Source organism: Myotis brandtii, unplaced genomic scaffold (genome assembly GCF_000412655.1).
Source record: "Myotis brandtii unplaced genomic scaffold, ASM41265v1 scaffold28, whole genome shotgun sequence".
In the NCBI taxonomy this organism is placed as follows: domain Eukaryota; kingdom Metazoa; phylum Chordata; class Mammalia; order Chiroptera; family Vespertilionidae; genus Myotis; species Myotis brandtii.
The window spans coordinates 2,635,296-2,660,959 of NW_005360676.1; the positions used below are offsets into that span (position 1 = coordinate 2,635,296).

General features: G+C 35.3%; 1 pseudogene; it reads right to left on the reverse strand.

Moving 5' to 3' along the window:
• Positions 1-19,041: 19,041 nt before the first annotated feature.
• LOC106726541 lies at positions 19,042-19,690 on the reverse strand (annotated as a pseudogene).
• Between the last annotated feature and the right edge of the window lie 5,974 nt (positions 19,691-25,664).

A 25,664-nucleotide genomic window follows, 5' to 3' on the forward strand; every position in this document is an offset into this window, starting at 1 on the left:
TCCAAGGTGTTTCTTTTTTTTGGGGGGGGTAGTAGACTTTAAAAAAATAAGTCTCTTTTTCATAGAAGTTTGTAGTGGGATAATTGAACTATGTGAAGTTTTTCTGTTTGTTTTGATTGAGGAAGGGGGAAGGGAAGGGAAGGTTAATTTAAAGTGGGGAAGCCTAGGTGAACAACTTTAGGACTTAGGTTTTTAGCAAGCAAGGATTTGTGATCTTGGTGTATGAGGAAGTCTAATTGCAACTTTGCCACACAGGTGACAGAGATTTTATACAGCAAAGCTTTTTTAAAATGTCAGGTCACAGGCACCCACAAAATAGCTTTGGCCCTCATTGGCCTTAGTAGATGAAAGGCCATGTGTGGGTTAAACAGCTTGACCTTGAAATATTGAAGCATAGGGCAAACTGAAGTGAGAATCAGATCTTAGAAGCCTATGGTAAGCAGAACAATTTTCTACCTTTAGTGTATTTTTAGGCAGGTCCACAGGCCAGGACTTTAGTTTCACAATTGCTGCAGATTACTAGCAATGTTCAGTGTTTACATTGTCAATGCATACCTAAGTATGAGATGCTATCTAAGCTATCCAAACCCCAATCTTTGGTATATTTCAAACTACTTTTCAGGAAGAGAGGAATTCTTGAATTTATGTTGCTTGCCCATGGGACTTTAATAATTTATCTCCACTATGTGGTCTCGGGCTGGCAGCCCTCTTAAAGCTGGGGTTCAAACATCCTAAAACATCACTGCCACAGGTTTCTAGTAGTCAAAGCCATTTGCAGATTAGCTTATGGAGAACTGACTCTACCTCTACATGTGCAGAGTGGCATGTACATGCCAAAATGGTAGAAATTATTGCTAATCATATTTTAAGATTCTCCAATAAAGTCCATCTGTGCCCATAATTTACACTTTTCCCACCTATAAATACATCTATCGCACCCTCAAAAGTCTCATCCCATTATATCACCAACTTGAAATCCAAGATTTACTTATCTGTACTTGGAAAATTATAAGACACTGAAGAAAGAAATGGAAGCAGATACAAATAAGTGGAAGCATATATTGTGTTCATGAATAGGAAGAATTAGCATCATTAAAATGTCCATAGTACCCCAAGCAATCAATAGATTCAACACAATTCCTATCAGGATTCCAATGGTGTATTTCACAGAACTAGAACAAATATTCCAAGCATTTATATGGAACCACAAAAGACTCTGAATAGCCACAGCACTCTTGAGAAAGAAGAACAAAGTTAGAGTAATCACACCACCTGATATCAAACTGCACTACAAGGCCATAGTAATCAAAACAGCAAGGGACTGACATAAAAGCAGACATATAGATTAATGGAACAGAATGGAGAGCCTAGAAATAAGCCCACACCTTTATAGTCGATTAATATTTGACAAATGAGGCAAAAACATACAATGGGGTAAAGATGGTCTATTCAATAAAGGGTGTTGGGAAAATTGGACAGATACATGCAAAAATAAAGTAAAATTAGAATATATTCTTACACCATACAGAACAATAAGCTCAAAATGGATTAAAGACTTACATGATAGCCTGGCCGGTGACTTAGTGGTTGAACATCGGACTACGAACTAACAGGTCATTAATCAATTCTTGGGCAGGGCACATGCCCAGGTTGCAGGCTCCATCCCATCCTTGGTGTGGAGTGTGCAGGAGGCCTCTGATCAATGATTCTCTCTCATCATTGATGTTTCTATCTCTCTCTCCCTCTCCCTACCTCTCTGAAATGAATAAAAGTATATTTTAAACAAAGACTTACATAATAGACAAAACCATAACAATTCTAGAAGTAAACACAGGCAGTAAAATCTCAGACATTTCTCCTAGCAATATTTTTTCTGACACATCATCTCGGGCAAAGGAAACAAAAGAAAAAATAAACATATGGGATTTCATCAAGTTAAAAAGACTTTGCACAGCAAAGTACACTATCAACAAAATGAAAAGACAACACACTGAATGGGAGAACATATTCTCCGATGATAAATCTGACAAGGGTTAATATCCAAAATTTATAAATAACTTATACAACTCAATACCATTCACACTAAAATAGGAATGACTGATATAGATTCAGATGTTTGCAGTTAATAAGTGCAAAGACTTATACTATGAAACTTTAAGTGCTAGGAACACATTTGGGACACACCAGCTGGGTGTATTAGCATCTGGGTGGTCACAGTGACCTAAAACTAATGCAGGTCCCAGTGTAATCTTTTTTCACTGTTTGGGCAGCACAGCCTGATTTTATACCAGGCCTGGATGTGGTGAAAGGTGGAAGCTTTCCAGGATCCTAGTGTTTAAGTCCTTTTTTCCCCAGTTATAATATTTGACCCTTTATTTCATTTTTTTCACCCACCCACCATCTATCCACCCATTTGGGTTGCCCTTTTTAAAATTAATTGAGAAAATAAGTACATTATTTGTTAGTTCTCTCAAACCTCAACTTGAACCTCATTTATACATAAAAATGCCTAGACTATAGTAGGCTTTAAATAAACATTTGTGAAAATGAAAGAATTCTGAATGCACAGTAAAATATAAAGACACCTTAGAGACATCAACCAGAAAAAAATATCTGTGACCTAGAGGAGACATTACTTCCAACATATGTCAAACATTGTCCTTTGATTTTCTCTAAAATGAAAGAGGTTCATCTAAAACCAAATAACTCACTATACAAAACAAATGATATTATCAATGACTAGAGGTTCAGTGCATGAAATTCATGCACTGGGGGGAGGGTGTTTCCAGCCCAGCCTGCACCCTCTCCAATCTGGGACATCCCTCTCACAATCTGGGACTGCTGGCTCCCAACCGCCTGCCTGCCTGCCTGATTGCCCCTAATCACTTCTGCCTATTAGCCTGATTACCCCCTAGCCCAGTGATGGCAAACCTTTTGAGCTCGGCTTGTCAGCATTTTGAAAAACCCTAACTTAACTCTAGTGCCGTGTCACATATAGATATTTTTTTATATTTGCAACCATAGTAAAACAAAGATTTATATTTTTGATATTTATTTTATATATTTAAATGCCATTTAACAAAGAAAAATCAACCACAAAAAATGAGTTTGCGTGTCACCTCTGACACACGTGTCATAGGTTCGCCATCACTGCCCTAGCCACTCCCCTGCCAGCCTGATCAACGCCTAACTGCTTCCCTGCTGACCCAATCACCCCCAACTTCCCTCCCCTGCTGGCCTGTTCACCCCCAACTGCCCTCCTCTGCCGGCCATCTTGTGGCTGTGGGTGGAGCAGTCAATTAACATATTCCCTCCTTATTGGCTGTGGGCACCGCCATCTTTATGATGGCATGAGGGTCAATTAGCATATTCCCTCTTTATTAGATAGGATTAGTTAGTGAAAGGTTTTAGGATATTGCATTGGGGAATTCTGGGAGGGATTTGTTGCAAAAAACACCTAACAAAATAAGATCAATATTTGTAGGGCTGTAAAATAACTGGTTGAGATGTTTTATTTGTTATTAATTTATTTTTAATTATAATTGACATAAATCATTATATTAGCTCAGGTGTACAACATAATGGTTCAATATTTCTATACCTTACAAAGTGATCACTGCAATGAGTCTAATAACCATCTGTCATCATAGTTATGATGATGGCATTGACTCTATTGCTTAGCTATACATTACATCCCTATGAAATTTTATAACTGGAAGTTTGTACTTAATTCTCATCCTCTTTCTCAGTGCTCCCCCACCCTTTCCCCTCTGGCAACCACCAATCTGTTCTATGAGTTTGTTTCTCTTTCATTTTGTTTGTTCATTTGTTTTGTTATTTTAGAATTCACAAATAAGTAAAATCAGATAGTCTTTGTCTTTCTCTCTCCAACTTATTTCACTTAACATAATACCCTCTAGATCCATCCATGTTATTGCAAATGGCAAGATTACATTCTATTCTGTGGTTGGGTAACATTCCATCCTATGTATAAAGCACATCTTATTTATCCATTTACCTATCAATGAATATCTAGGTTGCTTTCATATCTTGCCCGATCTGCACCCTCTCACAATCCGGGACCCTTTGGGGGATGTCTGACTGCTGGTGCGGGATGGGGCCTAAACTGGCAGTCGAAAATCCCTCTCACAATCCGGGACCACTGGCTCCTAACCACTTGCCTGCCTGCCTACCTGATGGCCCCAAACCTCTCGCCTGCCTGCCTGATCACCTCTAACCACTCTGCCTGCCTGCCTGCTCACCCCTATCTGCTTACCTGCCTGCCTCATTGCCCCTAACCGCCTCTGCCTTGGCCCATGCTGCCGTGGCTTCATCCAGAATGACTTCTGAAAGGTCGTTTGGCTGTCCGGTCTAATTAGCATATTAAACTTTTATTATTATAGATAGACAAACCATGGTATATTTATATGAATCTATACTTACAACATTTCAACACATATTCAGTGAAACCAAACCGTATAATTAAGAATTATAACTGTATCTCAATATCGGGGCAAGATATTAAATTTAGCAGAGACTCCATTGCTTCTCTTTTAGCAACATTAACTGCTAATTATCGCTTCAATACCTAACAATTGGAAGTCAGAGCAGCTTGAAAGTGAAAAATTGTATTTCTGTCAAAACAGCAATAGAATGTTACCCTTGATTCAGCCTTCTATATCCTAAAAAATGCACTAGTCTTTTTTTTTTCTTCTTTTAGGATAATCTCCAATAGCAAAAACAGACATATATGTCTAGTGAAATAACATTAAAATTAATCAATCAAAAATCAATGGAAAAAATATCCTCAGGTGAGGCTTAACAACAACAAAAGGGAGGATTATATTGAAGGAAAATAATTCTACCAGAAAATCTAGGCAGAGTAAAGCTACTGCAATTGAATGTAAATCTTAATTCTAACTTTCTAATTAATCAAACAATATTTTCATTAAAAGAGAAAAATATTTTCCTGGCTCTGAGATTTTAATCTCTACGTTCCATAGAACTAATTTTGTTCTATGATATAAATTAGAGTTCTGATTATTCCCATTGATTAAATTGATTAAGTTAATCACCAGATCCCATAGGTCTAATTAAGATTAGGCAGTCTCTTAAGTATATATTCATATACATCATAGAAGTTCTAACATTCTGTGCCTTGGTAATTTCCAGTTCAACAAAGCTACATAGAGTAGTCTCTACATGTGAAGAATGAGAAGGCAGGTTACCAAACCAAGCTGGACACGGTCAAGGAGTAAGTAACTTTGGCCCAGCCACACTTATCCAGTCTAGTACATTTCAGAAAATTCCTGCAGATTTAGGAGAAATATCTGTGTGTTTTTTTTCAAAATTGATTCTTCCACCTGTGTTCTTAAACTCATTCCCCTCCCCCTTATTTCCACTAGTACCTTACTGCATCAGTAATTTCAACTCTTGTTTACATGATGAGCCCCACCTCTTTAAAAAACAAACACTTATTTGTTTCCCAATATGTATGAGAATGCTCTTGCATCAGTAATTTCAACTCTTGTTTACATGTTGAGCCCCACCTCTTTAAAAAACACTTATTTGTTTCCCAATATGTATGAGAATGCTCTCACGCTACAAATATATATATATATTTTTTTCATTTTTTCTTTCATCCCCTCTCCAGTTTTTACTATACCTTTCCTATTCTCTCCACTGCCAGTCCCCTGGGGTGAGGATAGAGATAGAGAGCACACATTCTGTTACCACTTTCTTATTTTGCTAACACTTACTTGTTTTTCCCATCAAGTAAGAGTTTATATTTCCTCTTCTCATTCTCTATTAATGTCCAAATGTACACACCTCCTGTGGCCCCCATAGATTTCTGACTCAGCATTTTCTTGTTTTCATAATTATCTCTACCATCAGATTTTAAAATTCTTAAGAGTAAGAATAATTACTCATTAAATATTGCCACCACCCAACATGTAGTTCAGTGTTTCCTACAAGGTCAACACATCAACTACTTTGAAAAAAATAGATTTTTATAAAAATATTTGTTCTGTATGTATATTATATATGTTTACAACTGCTGAATTTTCATACATTGGACACATTTTTGTAATTAGCACCAGACTGAGAGACAAAATATTGCCAACATACCAGAAGCTCCCTAATTCTATTTCCTTGCCATAAACTCACCTCTTCATGGGGAATAACTGTTCAGACGTTAACAACATAGATTGTTTTCAACATGTTTTATACCTTATAAAAATGGCAATATATTGTTTGTGCTCTTGTATCTACATTTTTTATTCAACATTTGTTTGTGAAATTCATTTACATTCATTTTATCATTTTTCCCATGACCATTAGAACTTTAATCTTTAAACTTCATTTGCTCATTTCTCATCTTTCATGCAATTATTATCATGCACAGTAGTTCTACATATATTTCAAGCTTGTGTTAGCTTTCTATGCTATATATCAAACTGCCATGCACTTAATGGCTTAAAACAAAATATATTTATTAGCTCACAGTTCCCAAGGGTCAGGTATTCAGGCACGCTTAACAGAGACATCTGCTCAGTCTCATAAGGCTGCAATCAACGTCTCAGACATATGGAGGTTCAATTGAGGAAGAACCCCACTTCCAAGCTCACATAGGTTGATGACAACATTTATTTCCTTGTGACAGAAAGCCTGAGGGCCCCAACTTATTGATGACTAAGGACTAGAGATCACTGTTAGCTCCTAGAGGTCTCTCTAAGCACCTGGAGCCTAACCACAGTTCTAGGGATTGGCTGCTGTTCTTTGTCACTTCAAGCAGCCAACAAGGAGAGTCCCTAGAGCAAGCGTGCCAGGGAGGCAGAGTCTCCTGTAACACAGCATGATCTTGAGAGTGACATCCCATATCTTTGCCATATTCTTTTGTTTACAAGTGAGTCAAAGATCCTGCTCCATAGGGGAGGGCATTATATAGAGACATGGATACCAGAATATGAGGATTTTAAGGGTCTCCTTAGGGTCTGACACATTCCAGAAGACAACAAATATTATTTTACATACTCCATAGTCAAATTTATGTCCCCACAAAGTTACCCTTTCTGGTGATTTTCATTCCTTTCTGCATTTCCATATTTTTTGGTTTTATTATTTTCCTTCAGGAGAATTACATTTTATTATTAATTTTAATTGTTTTATTTTGTTTCTAGTTCAGGTGTTTTTAGCTTATCAAAAAATTATCTCTGTATTTGTCCAAAGCTATTTATATTTATTCTCTATTTTAAGGGTTTCTGTGGGTTTTGTTTGGTTGTTTGTTTGCTGTAGCATAAAAAGGGCAGCTATTTTCTTTTAGCTATTTAAAAATGTCATTTCTTCACTACCTTCAGGCTTCCATTGTTTTGCCCCAAAAGTCCTCTTTAATTATGATCATTATTCTTTTGAATGTAATGTTTCATTTTCTTTGACTGCTTTTTAACTTTTACTGAAAATATTTGTGTTCTGTTCTGTGTCCTCATTACATTTATTCTTTTTGCTTTAGTTTGGGCATTTTAAATTCTACATGTATGTATTACGCTTTGTCCAATCTGCTATTAAAACTTCTTTATTATTTTAGATGTTATATATTTCTATCTATAAGATTGAGTTCATTTTATTGCAATCATTTGCTGAAAATATCCATTACTTTGTCTACTTTCCAACTTCTCTATTTTCTTAAACATATTAACTGTTATTTGAAAGTAGTCATATACTAACTCTCATATTTAGGTAAAATGGGGCCTATTTATACTGCCTGCTTTTCTATTGATTATGGAAAATGTCTGTTACCTTCTCTCATACCTGGTAATTTTGAATTGTATTCCAACAATGTGAAAAAAAAAATGCAGGGGCTCCAGATGATCTTATCTCTTTTCAGAGGTTTTGTCTTTCCTCTTTTAGTCACACAGCTTGAGAGACTGATTATTTGAATTATATCAGAAATTAATCTGGAGTGAGACTGGGTAGAATTTTAGCAGACCAAGTCTACCTACTTCTGTTCTTAGCTTGGATTCTGGAGCCAGACTGACTGGGTCATAATCTCTTCTCTACCTTTCCTAGAGATATGATTATAGGGCAATAAATTTGTAGACCTTTTTATAATTCTGTGTCTTTACTTGGATAACAGGAATAATAATATTTTTCTTTGTTCATTCCAAGACTCAATAAAAATGCTTGAAAAAGACTTGAGACAGTGTCTGGCACACAGTAATTACACCCAAAAACAATAGTTTTTTTGTTATTTTCTACAAAATTTTTGTCATAGCCTAATTTGTAGATATATACTCACAATTGTTAGTAATATCTACTTTGGCTTTCTAACCTCTAATGTTAAAAGCAAATGAAACATTGTTTTATAAGATAATATCAAATCCAGCAATGACAATCATTTCTTGTGCGATATTCTCCTATTCTCTCTAACTGAGAAAACTCCTATTTTATTCAAATAGAGGAGATGTGTCAAATGTCTATCAGGAAAATATTACATTTCTCAGTATCTCAGTATCTCATAGACATCTAAGCAGGTAAAAGATTCAAGAAGAATTCACTAAGTGAAGCTACCTAGAAAACTTTTAAAGGATACAATTTTGGTGTGTACATGTTGTGTTTTGCTCTTCCCTTTTATACTGATGGAAGCCAGCACAATGGCTGGAGGTGAAGCAGCGATCCTGTAACAGGTTGAAAATCATGAGAACAAAAACCCTGTTCCAAGGATCCCTTGGTTAAGAGAAATAAAGTATTTAAACCCCTGTTGGCAATTACAGACTTACTGTGGTAGCCCTGATTGTCTATACCTACATATTGCTTGTGAGAAAAATAAAATAATCTTTGGTTAAGCTATTGTAAAGCTGGTTTTCCATTATATTTCAATAAGAAGTTAGAGGAAGGAAATTAGATGGAGTTTAAAATCCATTCTGAAAAATTGAGAATACTGAATGCAAAAATAAATTCTATATATTAAAAATATAGAGAATGAAAAAATTTGCCTACTGAATTCTTCTTTCTTCATTTGTCTTTCACAAGCTCCAGTATTTCTATAATTTTTCAAATATAGATCTCACATTTATTATAGTGTCAGATAGTTGTCCACACAGTCAGTTATTATTTTGTTCTTCAAATATTATAGATCTCACATTTACTATAGTGGGTCAGATAGTTGTCCACACAGTCAGTTATTATTTTGTTTAAGTAGCTCAGAATAAAGAAAGCTTGATTGTTCACCCAGATGACAAATTTAAAGGGTATTTATATATGTTTTTAGTAACAACTATTTTGTTTTTATGTTTTCTGAAGCTTATTTCAAATACCTTTTTATAAGTTGTAAGCTCTGCTTCTTGAGGATAAGAAAATTGACAATTTACTAAATATAAATTATATTGCTATTGTATGAATGTGCATGTTCCTGTTCTAGTATACTAGAACAAGATAAGTAAATTATGAGGATTTTTGTAATGCTCCCCTAGTTGTGAAATTATGGACCTTAAAGCATGGCTCCACTTCCTTGGCCTTAATTGTCTGAATTAAAGTACATGATAGCAATATTATATTTTTCTTCACTGATCCACTCTCTAAGCTCTGGCCCCTCCTTTGTACCTCTTCTACTTTCAATGAACTTTTGTATAATTTGTAAAAATTCAAATTCATTAGTGTTTTTTATATAAATGTTATAACATCGCACAAGTTAGTCCAGTGTCTAAGTTTTGATTCTAGTATGATTATAGATGATGCCCAATATTTTCCTGGTCTTTTTGTTCTTACCACTTTACTGTACCAGGTTCCATAAGACAAAAAATAGAGTGTATCACTCGGGTATACTTATGACATGTCACAAAGATGATTATATAGTAGTTTTATTCCTAAATTGCTTTATTTCATCTTTAGCTATATTAAATTTAGCTCCTAAAACTTTCTGTGTTCTCATCCTTGGCTTTATTCACATGAGCTTGATATCTACTGTTTTTTCCAGATAAGTAAATGATGAGTATCAACCATACTGAATGAAAACAAGATCTTTTTAGACTTTTGAAACAAACTGCATTTCTAACATAAACATTTTGTTCTGGAATAGTCATTTCACAGTTTAATTCTTTGCCTTGCCAAAACTTACCATCACAAAATTTTGATTTGGACACAAATTAAAAATGTAATACTCTGTTATTAAAAAGACTCAGCACTATTTAAATTTTTGAATGAATGTTATTCTGGATAGCAGAATATAATGTTATAGGCTCAGCTTGAATCAAACATAAGATGTACAGCCTAAGCCGGTTTGGCTCAGTGGATAGGTTGTCAGCCTGTGAACTGAAGGGTCCCAGGTTTGATTCTGGTCAAGGTTATGTACCTGGTTGCAGGCTCGATTCTCTGATGGGTGTGCATGTCCTGATGGCAGAGCATGTGGGGCAACAGATTGATGTGTCTCTCTCACATTGATGTTTCTCTCTCTGTCTCTCCCCTCCCTTCTAGTCTCTCTAAAAAATCAATGGCAAAATATCTTTGGGTGAGGATTAATAAGAACAACAAAAAAACATAAGATACACAGTAGTGGTAATAAGAAGAAAGTCAATACATGATTCTTAAACCAGAGAGGATTTTAAAGTTCAAAGAATATTTTATTTATTTCAAATTTAAGTGGATCTAAATTTCCCATGTAGGTATTTCTATTCTACACATAATGGAAGTCTGGACATTGGTAGATTCATATTCATCACAACCTTTATTATTTTCACAATTTTACCTTATTTTCCATTGGGTAGTATTACAATAGTTACATTTAAATTATAAAACCTGCAGCTTTTGCTATTAGTGTCAAAACATGATGTATTAAAGCATATAGATTAACTATATATTTATGGAATTAAATTGATTTATCTTTGGCCTTTTGGAGGTGGCTAATATGTTACAAATGAAATATATATTGCATTTTCTAGAATTTCAATTGCTTTTCAAATAAATAAATCTGTATTTCTCTTCTTGAGCTAGTTATTTGAGGGAAAATATCTGCATTTTGCAATCAAATAAACAAAGAAGTTGTAAAGTTAAAAACACAATTCAAATCTGCCTATGAATGTCTGGATATGAACTAATTGTTAATATTTTAAAAAGTGATATTTTGCAAATGACTATAAAGCATTATGCATGTTTAAAATGAATACATAAACTGGTTAGTAAATGTATCCAGGTGCATAAATATCCAGCCAAATTGTTAGATGTCATGTATGTAATCATATCCAGAATACAAACCAATTGACTATGTATGGTTATTCTTTAATCATCTGTAGATATAGGAATTCAAAACATTTATAAGATCTGTTTGTATCATTCCTCCCATTGCCATACTTGGTTAGGTGAAGCAAATAAATGATGGGTAGAGGAGATTGTAAGAATGGGTGGATGATTAAGGCACATTTGCTAATTGAGAAAATAAGTAAATATTCTGAGGATAATGAGAGCTAGATTTGTCACTGTCTGAAAAGAAATCACTAGCAGGGAGCTGAGTAGTGCTACATAAAGATTGTGTGTGTGTATATATATATCTGAATACATATTTAAATACAGATGTATGTGTATGTATATATTAATGTAAGCATAAACATTTTTCACATATTAAATTCATATATATGCAAACATACAAGTATATGTGGATATATGTATGCAAATTATACATAACACTAGAGGCCTGTTGCATGAAGATTCGCGCAATAGGCCTTCCTTCCCCTGGCTGCCGGCACTGGTTTTCCTCCAGCACCTGGGACCCAGGCCTTTGGTCCAGCCTCGGGCCGTAGCAGCGAGGCTAGGCATCTCTACTCCAACTGCAGCAGAGAAGCCAAGCCTCTTCAGTCGTCTTCAGTCTTCAGTCATCTTCAGTTTTCGCTCTGTGCCTGCATATGCAAATTAACTGCAATCTTTGTTGAGTTAATTTGCATACTCATCCTGATTGGCTGGTGGGTGTAGCAGAGTGACACCAATTTGCATGTTTCTCTTTTATTAGTGTAGATATTATATATGTGTATATACACATATCTGAGTAAAGGGAATAGAGTAATTTGTTTCTTAAAAGTTTTTTGTTTTTGTCTACATTTGCACCTATTTGAAAATAGGAAAGTTATTTCCAAAAGTAAATTCCATCAGAAAAATTATTTTTTTCATAAACCTCTAAAAATTAAGTACTTTTAAAAGAAAAGTATTGATGCAGGCCTAGAATTTCTAAAGCAAAATATATTACGTGGCCAATATAAACTTTAAAAAACAATTATAATCAACAAACAATTCCTGAACCTCCAACTTAAGTCAATTCTGAGATTGACTTAGGAAAAATTTTCCTTTGGGGGCAGTAAAAAAGTATCACAGTTTTCTAACAAAGTTTTTAAATGTCACTTAAAATATTTTGAATATTGGTAAACAAAACTATCTGATTCCTAAAGAGCTTCTTCCTTCTCATGTCGAGTCTTAGGGTTGAATAGGAATATCCTGAAGCTATCTTCAAAAATCTTGAGGTGAGGACACATAATTCCATAGCACTACAAGGTGTGCTATTAAAAGTCATTTTTAAGACTTCCATAACTTGCCATTTATAATTTTCTATTACACTACCTTTCCCAAAAGCAAATAATCTGAGGAGAAAAATTGCTTATCCTAAGAACTACATGCATAGTATACAAGCAAGAAGTATTTTTGATTGATTGGTTAGGTTAACTCATTTAGTGAACTTGTCCCTTTAAAATATAGGCAATTTTCTGAAATTAACCAAATTTAGAAATAATAAAACATTAACTCACGAAATCATCAATCAGTCCTCTAAGGCTATTATTCTTGTATAGTATTGTGAGATTACACAAAAGTAGACTATTGAAATATTGTTTTATAATAATAATAATAATAATAATAAAGATTGTCATTAATTAAAGGTCTATGACATTTGTAGTAGAAGCATTATCTATATTATTCAATAAAATATTCATAATAATCTTGGAGAATGAAGAGGAAAGTAAATTAATATTTTATAACCATTGTGTCAGGCAGTATTCCAAGCACTTTAAAAATGCTATTTCTACTAATGTGAATATGTTTAAAAGATAAGAAAATTAAATCTGAAAGTTATAGTACTAGTAAATATCAGTACACAGAAGTACAATCATACATGATTTTAAAATTCTAGATCATTTACTCACATATTAAGTGTAACAATATAATATGTATTTATTAGTTAAATGAGACAACAATATAATATGTATTTATTAGTTAAATGAGACAGATCAATCTTGTCAAAAAATTATTTCTATTTAATCTAAAATATCATTAAGTACTTTCTGATTGCAAAATAATATTTAAGTTTTTGTGGGAAGTTTTAAAAATATATAATTTATGATTTCTGTTTTGTTTGGTTTTTTTACTCATAGTATTATTAGGGAGATAAGACAGAAACGTAAGTATATTTAATATTAGATATTTTAATGCTGGTGCTCTTGTCCCAGCATTAAGAAGGGTTCAGGAATCTGGAGAAGGCTGTGCATAGATGTTAAATAAGAGGAGTCCAGAGACGAAATATAATTTTGAAAGGCATTTGGGGGTCAGAGGAGCTTAGCTAAAGGAGCTAAGATCCAAGATCTAAATTCTCAGGTCTAAGGTCTAAGGCAGGGGTCCTCAAACTTTTTAAACAGGGGGCCAGTTCACTGTACCTCAGACTGTTAGAGGGCCGGACTATAGTTTAAAAAAAAAACTATGAACAAATTCCTATGCACACTGCACATATCTTATTTTGAAGTAAAAAAACAAAATGGGAACAAATACAATATTTGTATTTGCATGTGGCCCGCGGGCCGTAGTTTGAAGACCCCTTGTCTAAGGTCTTAGGTCTTAGGTCTCCTCATCCCCAAGACCCCATGCTTTTTATTAACACAACTTGTCCTGAGGAGAGGCAGAGATATACACTTCAAAGGGTCAGGGTTTTTGTATACAGAGGCATTGTCAGAATGGGGGAATTAGCCTACGGCTGTATAGGTATTTGGCCAGTAGGAGGCAATGGTATGTAGATTAAGGTGCCCTTTAACTGTCTGGCAGCCAAGAAATCAATTTAATGTATCCTATTCAGGTTTGGGGAAATGTCCTCAGCCATTCCCAGATGCAGCCCTGCTGTCATACTGGAATTGATCTCCAACAATATTTTAAATGCTTAAGAGTGAAGATGGTAAATCCTCTAGCATTGAAATGAAAGACATATTTTTCTCATTGTTATAGAGAAAGGGAAGTTTAAGTTAATATGGGTTCAAAATCAATCCATCTTTTTTTTTTTCTCCCAATGTCACTTAATTTAGAACAAATTTCAAAGTTCTAGAAACACTGGGTAGCCCTAACCGGTTTGGCTCAGCAGATAGAGCTTCGGCCTGCGGACTCAAGGGTCCCAGGTTCGATTCCGGTCAAGGGCATGTACCTTGGTTGCGGGCACATTCCCAGTGGGGAGTGTGCAGGAGGCAGCTGATCAATGTTTCTCTCTCATCGATGTTTCTAACTCTCTATTTCTCTCCCTTCCTCTCTGTAAAAAAAAAGTAAAATAAATAAATAAATAAAATATATAAAAAAAGAAGTATCTTAAAAAAAAAAGAAACACTGGGTAAGTTTCTCACCGTTTAATAATCCAAAAACCAGTATCAGACCACTATTAGGAATTCTTTGTTTTAAAAAAAAATTTATCCTATATAATAAAAGCCTAATATGATAAGAGTCCAGTCATCAGGTCGGCCATTCATCTAATCAAAGCATAATATGCTAACGATATGCTAAGGCCGCTCAACCACTCACTATGACATGCACTGACCACCAGGGTGCAGATGTTCTGACCAATAGGTTAGCTTGATGCTGGATTCCGGCCGATTCGGGATTGAGTGAGATGGGCCAGACATGTCCTAGAGCCCTTCCGTGATCCCTTCCCAGCTGGTCAACCTCCCGCATCCCTCCCCAGCCCGATCGTGCACTGGTGGGGTCCCTCGGCCTGGCCTGTACCTTCTCGCAACCCGGGACCCCTAGGGGGATTTCAGAGAGCCAGTTTAGGTCCAATCCCACAGGCCAGGCCGAGGGACCCCACTGGTGCACAAATTCGTGCATCAAGCCTCTAGTAGCTACATAATAAGACACCATTTTCCCAGTGATTGACAAAGTCAGTAGTTCAAAGTCTATAGCATCATGTATTTGACTCTAACTTTTAGTCATCTAACAAACTTGAGATTTTTACTTCCTGTTTTCAGGTGTTCAGCTCTTTCATTAATGTGAGACATTTAAACCTATATTATAGAAATTACTACTAATTATTATATAGAATGGGATGTTGACACTGATTAACAGATTCTGAGACTTGGCTTTGCATACACAACAGTTTTGGAGGAGTGTCTCAATAACACCTTTGGGCAGAAGGAGAAGATAAACTGTAATACAGTCTCAGTAAGATCTCAGCCAATCCCAAAGAGATCTCTGAAGCTAGGATGGCCTTCAGGGGCTAGCCTGAGAGTTGCTATTCCCTTAATGGCAAGAGTATGAGCATCTTAATCCTAAAGAGGAGATCAGAGTATCTCACCATAGCATCCACTACAATTGTGAACAGTTTTAACTAAATGTGAATTTCTGAGGAACATGTGGAATGTAATTTTGTTGACCTTTAATAAATACTATATTCCCTCAACTGTGATTTTCTGATATTATAATGTTTCTGAAATTAGGATGCATTTTATAATCAACTAGAAGCCTGGTGCACGAAAATTCGTGGGGGTCCCTCTGCCTGGCCTGTGCCCTCTCGCAGTCTGGGAGGCCTCAGAGGATGTCCAACTGACGGCTTCCCTCTACAGGAGGTGACCAGTGGGCCAATTGGGGGATGGCGCTGGCTGGTGAGCGGCCGGCCCCACTCCCCATCACTGCACCGCTGCCGCTGTGGCCTCCCTCTGCAGGAGGTGACAGGGGGGATGGTGCCAGCCCCATCGCCTTGCCGCTGCTGGTTGCCGCCACCCCCGATTGCCATCCACTCCCTCTGCTCACTGGCCTGGCTCCACCTGTGCACTGGCCCCGCCGCCCGCTGACCAGTAGTTCCGCCATTTGGTCGATTTGCATATTAGGCTTTTATTATATAGTATGAGTACCTTTAGGTTCTTTTTCTGAAAAGTTTTGAAACCAGTATTACACTTTATAAGAAATCCAACTATAAAATGGAGAAAATAAGAGTACGTATCAAATGGTGAAATTTAAGATAATGTTTCATACCCTCATAAGGATATACCTGGTTTTAAGAGTCACTTTCTGATGCCTTCTAAGCAGGTAAGTGTGTGACTAACATTCTACTAACAATCCATGGAGAGATCTTTAGCTAGGGTCTTGCTTTGTGGTTTTACTAAAAATCCTAGTTAGTCATGTTGATTTGAATCCTATCAGGGTGACCTGGGATAACTGTTTATTTTTATGTTAGAATATATATTTTATAAATTATTATCATCCACAAGTCTTTCTGTAACTTTCTATATTGCCATTTCATCTTCTCATGCAAAATTTGAAAATCATTTTGTTTCACTCCAATTACCAAACATAATTAGGTACCTATGGAATTTCCCAGGCTAGTACATCACTGCTTTGAGAGGTCATTACTTTAATTGAGAGAAATGTCATAAAATAAAGGTAGTAGGCTTAATCATTTTCAACATCTTTCATGAAAGAACCTCTGTAAAATCATGTTGGCTGACCAGTGAAAACTCCTTAAAGCCATAGATTTAGAAAGTGCGCTTTCAAATATTTGTATAATTTTTTAGTGAAAGTTGCAACATATTTTTTCATATGGAATCAGATTAAAATATGATTAAATTAGATTAAAATCTGATTTTATACCTGAAATCAGAATGTTTCCTTAAGTTTATTTTCCTAACCTTTCATACAAGGTATTTCTAGGGATATATATATATATATATCCACCTCCTCTAGAGAGCAAGTAATCTATGATCTCTACACACACATCCCTTGACCTTAATAATATTAAATACTGACATGAGACACGGTTTTAGTAAGAATATGCCAGTGAGGGATTGACTCCATTTCTATAACCTATAAATGGACAATCTTCTCTTCACAGAAAGCAATGACTACATTCAGTACCAAAAATACTAGTAGCATAATATGTCACACTCTCACATTCTAGTTTTAAATGACCACACATTTTCAATATTGGCAAACAAACAAAATCACTTGAATATATGAATATATCTTAAAAATGTATTAAGTATTTATGTATCATTCACTATAAATCAAAAGGTTTCAAGGGTTTTGCCCCTTTTAAAAAAACAAACAATGTGATCATATGTGCTTGGTCTAATTCATCTCACTATGCTGAATTCTATGCAGAATAAATGAGTCAGTGTAAGACAAAAATGCTTGATTTAAGGTGACTGAGTAAAGATCTGTGTATGCCTTTGAGTGGATTCACAGAAGAAACATTCATTTCTAGGGTTCATATCTGAATGTAAGCTTATGGTTGACCTAAACATTGTACTAGACCAGTGGCTCACCATATCACCCCAAACGCTGAAAGCACATAAGCAACAGAGTGAACTTTGAGACTTAGAGAAATTGCAGGAAAAGTAAATTCTGATGAGGAAGGAAAAATAGGAGTCAAAAAATCTATGAAATATTTATGGTTTTTGTTATGTATCATTTTAATAAGAATGCAAATATTGTGAATGCTTTCTACTCGTACAGTACTGACATTTACCAAATGGAATTCCGTTATTTGACCTTCTTCTGTAAACATTGACATTGCACTCACATTTATAATAGATTTCTGTCTGTTTTACCACAGTTGAATGTTTCCACCGGGGATGTTATTAGTTATTATGGCTGAAAATGCACCTGCACCAGCTGTGCGCCTAAGTATAAAGAAGGCACTAGCCCAAATCCCGGAGTCTCTTAACAGACCTTTGCTGCATTACTGCCGTGGCTCCAACATCTATCCTGAAACAGCAGGAAGAACACTTCTTCCAACACTTCATTTCCATAGAAATAAGGATCTGACTTCTACTCCTGCTTTCCCTCTTAGCAGTATCTACTGCCCTCTTCCTTGCTTTTACCCATTAGCTGTAGACATCCTCAAGTTGCATTAAAAACTATTGAAAAAAGAGGATGAAGTTAATCGAGTCATAGGAATGTAGAAATGTTAAGAAAAAGATCAATACACGCAAGTTTATTTGAAAGCACAAAGAGAATAGGGAAAAGCAAGAGCTTAATCTGTGTGTGTTTTTTAAAACTATTGAATTGTTAACACAAATTGCATTACTGAGATGCATTCTGAAATCAGAAATTACTTTCCAAGTAAATTTTCTATTCAGAGTAAACTCTTTTAGTCATTATATGTTTTAATAATTTCATGGATGTTGGAGTTGGGGACAGACATCAGGTCAATTTCAAGTAAAGGGGAAGAGCTTAATCTGTGTGTGTTTTTTAAAACTATTGAATTGTTAACACAAATTGCATTACTGAGATGCATTCTGAAATCAGAAATTACTTTCCAAGTAAATTTTCTATTCAGAGTAAACTCTTTTAGTCATTATATGTTTTAATAATTTCATGGATGTTGGAGTTGGGGACAGACATCAGGTCAATTTCAAGTAAAAATGCTAAGAACAGGCTGTGCAGTAGCTAAAACTGGAGGAAGAAAACACTAACCCAAAATATGAATTAAAATACATCTCAGTAAAAATGCTAAGAACAGTCTATGCAGTAGCTAAAACTGGAGAAAACACTAACCCAAAATATGAATTAAAATACATCTTTCATAAATATTGTCTCTAAATTGATAAAGATATTTACAGACAATATGAGGTTTTTGTTATATTTTCAACTGGCATGACTTTTTATTTTTTTATTTTATTTTTATTTATTTATTTTTTTTGACAGACAACTGTTTAGATTTTATTTCATAATCATATACTTAACTCTGCAATCCAGCTAGACTGGAAGGAGTAGGGAAATTATGGAAACCAATAAACTGGCGGAGTAAGGAAATTATGGAAACCAATAAACTGGCAAGAGCATAAAGATTATAGAACATTCCAAGCAAATCGGGGTGAAGGGGTGCTCTCCTGAGCTACAGAAGGAATGGTCTGGTGGTTAAGATAAAACACAAGTCAAACTTATTAGAGTTGTCCACAGTCAGCAATGGTGATCTTCTCGCTGGTCTTGCCATTCCTGGACCCAAAGCGCTCCACGGCTGTCACAATATCCATGCCTTCCTTCACCTGGTGAAGACCACATGCTTGCCATCCAACCACTCAGGCTTGGCAGCGCAGATGAAAAACTGGGAGCCGTTTGTGTTCGGCCCAGCATTTGCCATGGACAAGATGCCAGGACCTGTATGTTTCAGGACAAAGTTCTCATTCTCAAATTTCTCCCCATAGATGGACTTGCCGCCTGTGCCATTGTGGCATGTGAAGTCACCACCCTGGCACATAAATCCCGGAATAATTCTGTGAAAGCAGGAACCTTTAGAACCAAATCCTTTCTCCCCAGTGCTCAGAGCACGGAAGTTTTCTGCTGTCTTTGGAACTTTGCAAACAGCTCGAAGGAGACTCGGCCCAAGGGCTCAACGTCGTCGGCGGCGATGTCCAAGTACACGGTGGGGTTCCCCATGGCTGGTCACGGGCGTCTTCGGGGCGGCGGCGTCTGCAAAGCCTGGCATGACTCTTTAAATAAAATAATTACCAGGAAGTTATTTTTAGTGTTGTACATATAGTCAGTTTTATTGTATTTATATACTTTCAAGTTTCAAACATAAAAATGTCTGAATACTTATTATTCTGAGGCTTATTTGTCTTGATTTTACCTCAATAAAGTAACTTCTAATGAAGATATTGACAACCTAATATGATTTGTGTAGGGATGTAGACCCTACTTGAATTGGCCTTATGCATCACCATTTTTGTTTTCTGTTTCATAGTGTGTTATAGAGTAATTGAATGAGGAAACGGCCATATTACTACTTAATAATTGGATATTTAATTATTGGAGATAAAAACAAAAATAGTAAAAACAAAAGATAAAAACTATGTATAGTATTCCTGTGAATCAACAAATGCAAAGCCTAAGTAAATTTTGATCAAATATAGAAAAAAAATAGAATGAAAGCGAAAAATAGTTTAACTCTCTTCACCAATTAATTTCTTTATCAAATATTAAGCCAAATTCAAAGCAATTCTCTAGATTAGGTTTGTGTAAGGGAAAATGTGAAGAATGAGAAAGAAATTAAGATTGCTACAGTTTTAACAGAAATGGAGCTTCATATATTCTATGTATATAACAATAATTAAGTATATGAATATAATTCAACATAATATAGTTGCAATTATAATTCTGCCAACTATTTATGGTCTTGGGTAAAGCAACCAATCATTGAGTAAAAACTAAATTATTCTTAGATCACTTTATATGTGCCATAGTAGTTATCTCACTCACTTTATTAACCAATGTATTCCCAAGTCAAAGTATCATTCTTTTTTTTTTTTCTTTATTAAGATATTACAGCCCTAGCTGATTTGGCTCAGTGGATAGAGTGTAGGCCTGTGGACTGAAGGGTCCTGGGTTCAATTCCAGTCAAGGGCACATGCCCAGGAAAAAAAAAAGATATTACATATGTGTCCCTATTCCCCCATTGCCCCCACCCTGCCCCGCTCCTGCCCCCACCCCCCTAGTGTCTGTGTCCATTGGTTATGCTTATATGCATTCTTATTATCTGGAAACTACTATGGATAATAAGTAGTTCCATGCTGCTCATAGCAGCAGGGAGAAAACAAGGATATTAAGCCTAGATGCCCAAGGTTGATAAGTATTCTACATGCTATGTTTACTTATCTTCAAAACATTTACTAAAAATTTGACAAAAGAGGCAAATGCATACAATGGAGTCAAAACAGTCTCTTCAATAAATGGTGTTGGGAAAATTGGACAGATACATGCAAAAAAATGAAACTAGACCACCAACTTACACCATACACAAAAATAAACTCAAAATGGATAAAGGACATCAATGTGGTCGGGAAACCATAAAAATCTTAGAAGAATCCATAGGCAGCAAAATATCAGACATCTGTCATAGCCATATCTTTATGGGTACAGCTCCTAGGATAATGGAAACTAAGGAGAAAATAAAATAAAGGGACTACATTGAAATAAAAAGCTTCTGCACAGCAATAGAAACCATCAACAAAACAACAAGAAAGCCCACTGCATGGGAGGACATACTTGCCAATGTTATCTCCAATAAGGATTTAATTTCCAAAATTTATAAGGAACTCATACATCTTAACAAAAGGAAGATAATCCAATCAAAAAATGGGCAAAGGACCTAAGACATTTTTTGAAAGAGGACACACAAAAGCCATATGAAAACACGCTCAAAGTCACTAATCATCTGAGAGATGCAAATCAAAACGACAATGAGGTACCATCTCAGACCTGTCAGAATGGCTATCATCAACAAATCAACAAATGACAAGTGCTGGCGAGGATGTGGAGATGCGTGCACTGCTGGTGCAGCCACTGTGGCGTTTCCTCAAAAAACTAAAAATGGAACTTCCATTTAAGTCAGTAATCTCACTTCTATGAATATATCCCAAGAAACTAGAAACATCAATCAGAAAGGACATATGCACCCCTGTGTTCATAGCAGCACAATTCACCATAGCTAAGATTTGGAAACAGCCTAAATGCCCATCAGCAGATGAGTGGATTAAAAAGCTGTGGCACATCTATACAATGGAATACTACACTGCGGTAAAAAAGAAGGAAATTTTTACCATTTGCAATAGCATGGATGGACCTGAAGAGCATTATGCTAAGCGAAATAAGCCAGTTGGAGAAAGATAAATATCATGTGATCTCACTCATTTGTGGAATATAATGAACAACATAAACTGATGAACAAAAATAGATCCAGAAACAGAAGCATCGAATAGACTGTCCAACATCAAAGGGGAGAAAAGGGAGGGGGGGTAAGAGATCAGCCAAAGGGCTTGTATGTATGCATATAAGCATAACCTATGGACACAGATAGTAGGGGTGTGAGGGCATGTGCTGGGTGTTGGGAATGACTGGGGAGAGATCAATGTGGGAAAAAGGAGACATATGTAATACTTTAAACAATAAAGAATTAAAAAAATAAAATAAAACATTTACTAAATAATTAATGCAACCCAAAGCAAAATTGGATGCCTGAACCAGAAAGAAAATAAAGTCAAACAGCCCCAAATTTTAATCTAATTAAATTAAAGCCTTGTACCAAAGTTCATTAAAAAAAATAATGGTTTAGTATTTTCAAAAAAGCTAGACCAGACATTATAGGGTAGCCTTTCTTAAGGACAGGGCAAATCATATTCCCACAAATTAGTGGCAATTCCTATTTTATAAAGTCAAGAATATTGTGGCTCTAACTATTGCTTAAGTAATTAGTTAAATTGCTGAATATTCTTTCAGAAGAATTTTCATTATGGTGTCAATGAAATTATAAATAGAACCATTTTGTGTAGAACACTAAAAGTCCACCAAATAGAATTACAATACAGTTTTGTTGTAGCATTAATATTACAATTAGCTTTTCATTAAAAATATAATTTGCCATTACAGAAACAACAATAAGAACAACAACATGATAGCTGCTTTATTTAGAACATCTATTCTGTGACAAATTGAACAAACCATTAGAAAATGTCAAGTGTTAGTTAATGTTCACAACAGCCTTGAAGCAGATGTAATTAATACACTGTATAGTAAACAAGAAAAGTGAAGGGCGGAGAAATAATCCACTCTAGGTCAGTTATTCTGTGATGGAGTCTGATTCAAATTCACATGTTGAATAAAGGGCATGGGATTTAGTTCAGGAGAAAAAAATATATAGAATTTCCAGGGTTCTATACCTTGATTTTTCCATTTATTAAAATGATATGATTTATGATAAAACTGAAACTACACAATACATCAATCAATTTACCTAGCTTAAGGCAGAAGAGAAAATGAACTAGAATCTGAACAATGTCCAAAACATCAATAAATCTACTCTTAGCAATATATAACTTAAGGATTCATATTTTTAAATATTCAGGACTTTGTAATCTCATTAATGAAATAAGACTAATTGATATCAAAGGTCTTTTTAGATTTAACATTCTAAGTCTTATTATTTACTCCGAATTATCAAAGAAAAAGCCACTGATAGAACCATGAAGAAGAGACTGAGTGAGGTCATCCTTGTAACCTGTGTAATGAGACATAATTGAAGAATTTTCTCTTACTAATAACCTAGTTATTAATATCTAGCAATAACGATGCTATTAAGAGATTATTCTGTCTAGAGAGCAGAAATGGCAGATGTAAATTGTTAACATTTGGATAATACAGAGAATGAGAGAAGGGAATTGCTCTGGCTGGAACAAGTAGGTGAATTGAAGTAACATTTACTGAAATGATGAAGTTTGGCGGGGAGTTTGGGATGGTAAGTTTGAGATGGACAAATGTGAGTTTTGTTTTGGACATGGACAGCTTGATCAGAGGTTAGGTACTAGATTTGGCACTTGGGTTGAATTATTCAATAAATGAAAGTAATGAAGAATATTTTTAAAGCTTTAAAATAAATAGAACCAGAGTCATAGAAGAATCAAATAGTGTCCAACCTATGTGGGAAGATGGGGGGTGAGGGTGTAAGAGATCAACCAAAGGACTTGTATGCATGTATATGAGCATAACCAATGAACACAGATGGGGCAGTGAGGGCATGTGCTGGGGGTTGGGGGAGGCCAGGGAGAGGTCAATGGGGGGAAAAGGAGACTTATGTAATACATTAAACAATAAAGAATTTAAATTAAAAATATGTATATCTATATATAGATATATAGTTACATATATATATATATACAGCCAAATTACCCTTTAAAGAGCTTGTCAATTTATCATGCCCACTGGCAATGTATGAAAGTGCCTATTTTTTCACACTGTTGCCAGGTGTTAATATTTAATATCTACAAACACCTTTGCCAATTTTACAGACTAAAACAAGATGAGAACATTCAGGGAAGAAGCATAATAGAAGGTCACTTTATAATGTTTAATCTGTGATGTAAATTTTATCCAAAGATGTCATCGATGGCTATAAAAGTGTGAAATAATTAATAAAATTTACAAATCATTAGAAAATAAATATTATTTAGGTTTTAAGATATAGAGGCCTCAATTTTAGATTTGGTAAATTTGAAGTAATTGTGAAATTAAAATTACCTGTTATAACAAGTATTGGTGATGTGATGTGTTAGACATCAGGTCAGTACATCACAAATTACCCAAATCATAGAGACATAAAATAGCATGCATTTATTATCTCATGACATAAGTAAGTCAAGAATCTGAGTATGGCTTGACTGGACTAGGCTCAGGATCTTATAAGATTGCAATCAAGGGGTTGCTGGGCTTGATTCTTTTCTAGAGCTCAGTATTCTCTTTCAATAATTGATAGAACTCAATGGTTAAAGGATTGAAAAACAACTCTCTCTCTCTCTCTCTCTCTCTCTCTCTCTCTCTCTCTCATTGCTGTCAGCCAGGGCTGCCTTCAGTTCTTTGCAATGTGGCCCTTAGGATAATTCACTCTAGTCTGCTAAACTAGAGTCTTAGGATGGAACCTAACCTGACCTAACCATTTTCCCATACTTTATTGGTTAGAAGCCATGTACACATTTTCCCCACACAAAAGGAGAGGGGATTATACAAAGGTACAATTCATGGTCACCCTAGGGTATATTCACCACATCTCGCCTTCAAGTTACTGAAGTATAGAATAGAATCATCCTGTGTTTTGATTAGGATACATGTGGCTACAGGTATCATCTCACAATGTCAGAAGAATAATGGTAGGTCAGTTCCAACACTGATGTTGCAAGTTTATGAAGTAGTTAATGATGGTGGTGGTGATCATCTCCACCTTGCCATCCGACAGCTTGTGTGCTGTCTCTCTCCTCATGGTAACAAATTGGGCTCAATAAGTCCCAGGCTTCATGTACATACATACATCAAGTAATGAAGAGACAGAATGCCTTCTGTTCACTTTTAATGAAGAGGAAAATGTCTCATACTTCTCAGATGCACTGGCTAGGATTTAATTACATAACTAGCCCTCACAGCAAGTGTGTCTGAGGAAGCATGTGTCTTTTTCAGATTCTAGAGTTTTGGAAATAAGTCTTTTATCAAAGATGGAGCATGAGAGCATGCTGTTGGCAGTAGCAACAGAAATATAATTTGTATTATTAAAATTGTTTTTTAATGAAAACACATACAGTTTTTTCCCAAAGCCTACATACAGAAATAGTTAGTATATCCAAAACTTGTAGAACATACTACACTCCTCCTAAGAAACTCAAATTTTCATCTTTTTTTTAATTCTTTTTAAAAAAATATTATAATAATTATTAAAATTTTTTAATGAAAACACATACAGTTTTTTCCCAAAGCCTACATACAGAAATAGTTAGTATATCCAAAACTTGTAGAACATAATACTATCCTCCTAAGAAACTCAAATTTTCATCTTTTTTTTAATTCTTTTTAAAAAAATATTATAATAAGTATTACAAAGGGTATTACATATGTGTCCTTCCCCACACACC